At 36.5% G+C, this 7,943-nt stretch overlaps 1 long non-coding RNA gene across 1 annotated transcript; it reads left to right on the forward strand.

Moving 5' to 3' along the window:
• Positions 1-871: 871 nt before the first annotated feature.
• Positions 872-2,373, forward strand: LOC116405455. The gene is made up of 3 exons (XR_004218586.1): positions 872-1,228; positions 1,389-1,434; positions 2,199-2,373. It is a non-coding gene; the product is annotated as an uncharacterized LOC116405455 (long non-coding RNA).
• Positions 2,374-7,943: the final 5,570 nt, after the last annotated feature.

The following is a 7,943-nucleotide window of genomic DNA, read 5'->3' on the forward strand; positions in this document are numbered from 1 at the left end:
TGGAAACAACGTACCTGAAATTTCTTAAATGATTCTGACTCTTCCGATGAAGACAACTTGCTGAACATTCATCAAGAACCTCAACAAAGGCTTGGACTTCGACCATACTTTCAAGAAGATCAAGAAATACGTATGAAAGTGGATCTCCCTACCTTCAATGGTCGAATGGACGTGGAGAAGTTTCTTGATTGGATCAAGAACGTAGAAATTTTTTCGACTATGCCAATACACCACGAACACAAGAAGGTTCGATTAGTTGCTCTCAAACTTCAAGGTGGCGCAAGCGCTTGGTGGGATCAATTACAAAACAATAGACGATTATTCGGTAAACAATCTAAAGATTAGCTGAATATCTTATAAAAAGATGTTGCCGTAGGCTTAGTGGTGACAGGTGAGAAAGTAAGTTGTGTCTTTTATGACTCTTAAACGTTGAAGTCAATCAATGAGTTCCAAATGCAATATTGGAAGTTTTCTTAAATATTTTGATGCTTTTGCATGTCATGAAAGAACTTGGTTAGATGTGAGAAAGGGGTTTATGAGATTAGTTACTTACTATTCCCTTTTTCACTGTCATTGCTACTCAGTAGACATGCTATGGGCTCGTGTTTCTGTAGAATATAATTTATATGTTCTCTCTACAAATTTGAAGTAATTTCTACTGTTTTTGCTAATATTCTCTAAAGCTTATTCAAAATGTAGTTGTTTAATGACTGTTCAGATTTAAAATATATTATAGAGTTAAATTTAACACAGTTAATCAGCTTAAGCATTTGACTCTGGTGTTCTTAAGATATAAATTCAAATCCCTATAATTTTATCATGTTGATCTTTTCAATCTTCTCACATACCGTCTTCATTTCATAATCTTGCCTACTAGCTGCGTATCATCAATGAAATTACCATAGGAGTCCACATGTGGTAATTATGGATCTAGCACGATATACTGCGTATCATGTTGTTGGAGATCATTTTAAATGATTAACCAGTCTATTGGTGGTTTGAGTCTTTCCTTTTGAATCTATAGGTTGTTCAATGGTCTAATATTAACTGTGTTTAGATTTATGGTAATTTTCATTCTTTTACAGCCTTAATAACCAAGAAAAGGTGTGCTTTGATAATCTTTTCTTTCTCTTCGGCAGGTTGGTAATGTAGAAAGGATACATGTATACTATGCCCATGGACTAGATAGCCCAACCTTTGTTCGCCGGTGTTATTGGCTCCTAGATAAGTATGTTATGGTTGAAAGAAAATTGTTAAATTGCTTGCTACCAGTTGTTTCAGTGGGGTCTATCCCCATCATGCCACAAGCAAAGAAAAATGAAATTAGAAGTGGCAGTATATCGTGTTCTACTTATATAATTTATGACTTGCTTCTGCTTTTTGTTCAGGACCTTTGAACACATTGTCCTTGTTCATTACCGTGAAACACAAGAGGTTAGGTTCAACACAATGCATCTGCAGTTACTGAAATATTATCTTGAGACAAACTTTTATCATTTGGACTACTACATCTATTTAAGATTTGCTGATTTTTCCTCCATGGTTGCAATATTAGAACTTCATCCAAAATAATGTTGTCATGTGTGTCTTTAAATTTTTACTGGCAGTCTGGCACCATATAGATCTAGTAGTTGTGCATGCATGTCTTCCTCTCTATCCTCCATTGAAAAACTCGATAATTATCTGTTTGTGTTTTATTTTGATGATTTAATCCAACATTTATTATGGATAAAGTCAGCCATAAAATACATATGTTTACTACTGCTCTTTGTACATTTTAAATACTAGATTTCTTGATGATGTTGTCTTTAAGTTGCTCTTAATGTTGTTGCATATCGAGAAATGCACTGTAATTTATGTACCAATTTTATCACTGCTTTTAACTAAATCTTCAAAAATCAAGGCACCACCTGGATGTAGAGTGCTATATGGTGATTCAAGTGTTGAGAGTTCTCTTTCTTCTGCTATCCATAAATTTATGGAATGGAAAGGCAATGATCATGACACTATTTTTTGTCAGATAAACACTGGTTTCATATGCTTCAACTCTGTGGTGCTTCACAGCACACGGATAAAACTTCCAAACATTCTGCACCCAATATTACCATAATGCATTTGGACACTTCATTAACAACTTCTTACAATTAGCCTTTCTATATTGAAAATAATTCGTTGTCTTAACTTCCTGTTGCTCCTAGTTTCAGAATTTTCCATCCACATCGTTGAACTCAAATTCTGGTTCTGTCTCTAACCCATCAACTCCGTGGCTTTTATCGGAGGAACTTGATTCCAAGGCTACTCATGTTTATTCTCTTGGTGAAAATGAATTGTCAGGTGATACTGGCCGAACCTGTCAAAAATAAATGAGTCATAGTTTGTTTGATCATTCATTTTCTAATCTTTCTTCTTTATATTTAATTAGTTGTTTAATTTCTTAAAAAAGAATTATGGTTTATTTATAGTATATTTGGTAGTATGCATGCCTCATGTCACGTGGTTAGGATCTTGAAGCTAACCATACATGCGGCACTTGGCTAACTACAATGCCCACGTAGCCAAGTAAGCCTTTCCCGGAAGGGGTAGTGTGCCAAGCACTACGACAACGGTTGCAGCGGAAGTACTAAGGTTGGTTGCAAGACATGAGAGAGGTTGGAAGGATGAGGGAGTTTGGATGGATACGTCTTTGGAATGATACATTGCATTCCAACAATAGATGAATACATATTTGGGTACAAATATGCTGTCTTCTTGTCATGGGGATACCATGGGCAAGGAGACTTTGGGTGGCAAGGTGACCTTGCTTGGCTAAGACATGCCAAGATGCAAGGTTGCAAGGCTTGATACAAATGAGGCCCTCCCAAGTATTTATAGACCATCCCCACCGACCTTGGGCCTTAGAAGGTCGGCCAAGGGAGATTCTAGAGATTACAAGTTCATTTGGTACATAACAAGGAAGCCTAGAACATTCTAGAGAGGACTAGACCTTTCATGACACTCGCTGACCGTCATATAGCCTTCTAGAGTGTTCCAGCACGTTCCAGCATCATCCAGCACGTTCCGGGGCCTTCTCGGGAGCCTCCGCGCATTCCAGCACATTCTGGCACTGTCTCGAACGTTCTAGAGGCTTCTGGGGTTGTCTAGACTGAGCATGGGCGGGCAGCACACACATGGGCATGTGTGGAGCCTTCTGGAAGCATCTGGGGGCGTCGGCGCGCGCGTTGGGTTCGCGCCGTGCGCGCCACGCGAAGTGTTGCGCGCCTTCCCGATTCTTCTGGAAGCTTCTCGGAGGTTCTGGGGCCGTCTGGACGTTGGGCGGACACGGCGCGCGCTGGGTCGATGGTGGGCGCTGGTGCCGGGCGCCTATGGCCGTGTCAACGGGCATCTGGCGTGCTATGGGGCTGTGTCGTGGGCTGACACTCGGCTGTCATGGGCACTCGTCGTGGCACGCGTGCGGGGCTTGTGAGCTGTCCTCGAGAGGTGCATGCCAATGCCGTAGGCACATGTCGTGGTCGCCCTTAGGCTGTCTTAGGACCACGTTGGGCTGCTCCTGGGCCTTGCTGAAGGAGTCGTGGCATGAATTAGCGCAATTTTGGGGGTGATTTTTGGGGTCAAAATTTCACACGTGACACTCAGCTCCTTTAATGCATGTCTCTTACAGTATATTTGGTAGTCTTTTATAATGTTACACCCTTTTTTTTAATTCCTAAAACCTTTTAACTTTCCAAATTTTCATTCATTCTTTTAGAAAATTATTTTCATTATTTTTTTATGGTTACAAAACCATCCATTAACTACATTAATTATACAATTCACTCCAATAATAAATAAATAACTTTTTTGGATCTAAGGTCTTTTCTCATTCTACAAATTTAATTTACTATATAAAGGTTATTATGCTAATTGAAAAATATATTTCTCTCAAGTATGCAATGACAGAAAATTAGGTTATAAATATAAAAAAAATATATTTTTAGGTATTATAATTTTTTTAAAAAATTATATTTTTAATTTTTAATAAAACCTTGCATTTGGGGATTCACATGTTGTTACTTGTCGAACCAAAAAAAATTTATTCGCGGTGAAAACTCTTTAAAAACCCAATTCGTGGAAGGAAAAATTGAACTGTGGCGTTGAGTTATTTTGTTGTTGAAGAAGATCAGTAAAAAACCCACAACATTAAAACTTCTTTTTGTTTCTTTAACTATATTTTAGATTGCAACGTATTTTCTATTTGCGTTTAGTTAGGGTTTCTCTTGTTTATTCCAAGATATGCATGGATAGTTCATGTTCGACTATTTGGAAAGAGGGATTTATGTAGCACGGGTATTATATTCTGGTTTTGGAAGTGTCGAGATAAATTAAGGACTTTTTTAATCTTCTTCAAACAAACCTATACGAAGGCGAAGAATAATTTGTGCTTGTATTTTAGTCGGAATAAGAAGAAACATGAAGAGAATGCCCACGAGGAAAATGACCACGAGAAAAAGTTGTGTATTCCTCCATCCATAATTGAGCTCTCTAATGTGTATTCCTCCTCCATAACTGGCTTACTTTGGATTGTTTGGATAGAAAGAAACAATAGAATTTTTAAGGATAAATCAAGGTTTATTGTTAACTTGTGGGAAGACACATGTAACTTGATCGAAGTTTGGTCTAGGCGTCATTCATCTTGTAACTAATATGATGTTACTACCAACTCTTAACTTTAAGCTTTGTTAGATTAGGTTGTTTCAGGCTTCCCTCTAGCCTTCAACCTTGTAACTTTAACTCTATGTTAATAGATAATGACTTTTATCCTAGTTTGAAGGATTCGGTTTCTTCTTCTTAAAAAACAGTTGTATTTCGACTACTATTTGGGAGGAAAATGTGCTTAACTAACTAAAAATCTAATGACACTTCCAAAACCAGTCATTTCGAAAGATGTTTCCTCAATAATATATTTATAATGCTCTTCCTTTATAGAGTAAAACAGTAAAGCAACAAAACCATTTTAATTCATTATATATATATATATATTTATTTATTTATTTATGTATATATATATATTGTATGTCATTACTACAAAAAAGGCCTTTCTTGACGTTTGTTGTTTTTCTTTCTTGACATTTTTTTTCAAAAAACGTCAAGAAAGGGGTAGTTCCAAAGATAAAACGTCAAGAATTTTTAGAAAAGGCGAGGGTAGGTCAATTTTCAGATTTCTTGACGTTTATTAAACATCAACTAATATGTATTTTTTCTTGACGTTTTAAAAACGTCAAGAATGTTTATATATTCAACATTCTTCAAAATTTTCAAACGTCAAGTAATATGTACTTTTACTTGACATTTTAAAAACGTCAAGAAATATCTTAAAAATTCTTTATGTTTTAAAACGTCAAGAATTTTTATAAAAAGCCGGAGAAGAGTTATTTTTTAAATTTCTTGATGTTTTTTAGACGTCAAGTAAAATCGTTTTTCTTTACGTTTTAAAAACGTCAAGTGTTATTAAATATATATTATATATATATATATATATATAAAGAAAATATTGGGTTGAATCCTTCGAAGCCCTAGACTTGTCTCTACCGCATTCGAAAATGCCAAGTTCTCTATGAGGATCTCTCACTTCTGCCGTGTTCACCGTCCGTCCATCCGCGTTCACACGCCCTCTCCAAAAATGCGTACTAGGTCCTTCGCTTTCAGTCGTTCACCATCCACTGAGTACGAGATCCCTAAGACTTTCGCCATCTACCATCCCTAATACTCTGAAATCGTGTCCGTTGTCCCTCAAAATTGTCGTCCTTCTCTACGAAAACGTCGTCCTTCTTTCGAGTCTTCATTCCCCTTTATGTCGTCCTTCTGTATTTAGAGGTTATACTTCATTCCCTAAAACTTCCATTGGTTTCCATATTTCAAGAATTTGAAATTTTTATAGGATATTGCTAGTGGAAATTAAGTCAATTCTGTTTGCTCCCAAACTACCTCCTGATTATGCTGTCTGGTTGGGAGAAATAAAGTCTTCATCATATTTCAAGGTAGTGTATGTTAACCAACACTTAGTGCATTTTCGTGTTTATGAGCTTATTTTAGTTAATATGTTTTTGTAGGAAAAATATGCTGTCAATATGGCATATTCTACGATGAAATTGTAGTCGTTTAACACAAAATTTTAAGGTTCTTTTTCAACTAATTATGCTTTATCTAATATATTTTTCCAAATCTCAAAGAAGAACTTTTGATTTCATTGGAGTTTATCATTAGAGGCATTACTATATTGGCTGCCTCTCAGTGGGCTATAGGTTTTCCAATGGTCATTTGAGACTGGTTAATAATAGCAAAAGTTAGAGCTTGAGAAGAAGGAGCGAAGAGAGTAGTGAAGACAAATGAAGAAAGAAAGCTGAGTGAAAAACGAAAATTGACAAGGTAGAGATGTGACATGAAAATGATGATGAGAAGTGAAGGAGGCACGACACAATACAGGTACACAATAACAAAGCCTTGATAATTAAAAAAGGATGGTGCCAAGAAAATTTAAATACAAAAAAAATGAAGGTTCTTGCAAGTGTATTGAGTGAATGGGAGAAAGAAAGGATAAAAAAGGTAGAAAGAGAGAAAGAGAAGTCAAGGGTAGAGATACATAGCTTTGTATATAGAAACTTTATGTCAACAACGACGCGCTTAGCACAGGTACGGAACCGGACACCATCTTCTTGGTGTTTGTATGTGCAAAAGCCTCGAGTGGCTATGGTCTTCTTCTTCTCTGTGAGGGAAATGGTTGAAATTGCTAGACTATTTCAATTACTATGTGAGAGGTGGCTGAATTTTATTGGACCTCTCTTCTTGGGCTTACTTTTTACAATTGTTTAACAATCTCTCTCCGAATATACCTTCGTCCCCTTAGCTGCTTCCCACTTTGGTATGGATACATTTGTCACTAGAAAAATGGATTTTAATCAAGACATTGTGTCGTTGAAAATAAAAGAAAAAAGAGGTGGATGAGGTACATGTGTTGTTGAAAATAAAAATATGGATTATTTCTTAAAACAATTCTATTGACACAATTTAATTTATTTCACACAATTTTTGGGTCATTAATTAACGACAATTTTTTTGTCATTAAAAAAAATTTCAAATGAAAAAACCTCAAATTTCAAAATTTTTTAATTTCCCTCTCTCACGCAATTACAACTAAGTAAAAACATCAAATTTTCTCTTAAGCAAAAACGATGTCGTCGAATGAAGTCTTAATGCAATTTTTTCTCACTCTACCAAAAATGCAAAAAAATCTCGTCGAACGAAGTGGGCTACCGAGTCGTTATGAAGAACCCTTGCCTTCCAATTTTTTGCCACTTGTCGTCGTCGATTCCACACTCCAACCACTGTTGTCGTTGCTGCCACAACAAGCCTTCGCCGTCGAACCCACCAATCTAGCCACTTTCGTCGAATAAATTTATTTAGAAATATATGTGTTCGCACGAGATTTTCGGAGAATTTAATTCGTGGACTTGAACTTGAGTTTGATGTTGTATTTTGTTGATTTGATGCGATGCGGTTCAATCTCTAGAATTTGATCCTCTGATTCTCTCTCAACTGGATGCTTCAGCTTGATTTGAGGAAGCGAAGCACGTGATGTTCTTGAAGTTGAAGCCTTGAAGAAAGCTTGTATCTTTAAAGAAGCTTCAATCTTCGAGGATGGTCGACTTCAGGAGTTAGGGAGTCTTCTAGCTCTTTGAAGAATTCTCTCTGGATCTTCTAGAGTCAAAATTTCCAACCCCTACAAATGAGGAGAATTCCTCTATTTATAGATTTCACTGGTGGGCTTTATGGGTTTGAACCTGGTTGGTCCATGGACCAGACCCATGGGCTCAACCATATGGACTTAGGTTATATTTAGTCTTTGGGTTCAATTAAGCTTATTTTTTGGGCTTAATTGAACTTAGTCCAAGTAAATAATATTTAATTGA

The sequence above is a fragment of the Cucumis sativus genome, unplaced genomic scaffold, assembly GCF_000004075.3.
Source record: "Cucumis sativus cultivar 9930 unplaced genomic scaffold, Cucumber_9930_V3 scaffold106, whole genome shotgun sequence".
Taxonomy (NCBI): Eukaryota; Viridiplantae; Streptophyta; class Magnoliopsida; order Cucurbitales; family Cucurbitaceae; genus Cucumis; species Cucumis sativus.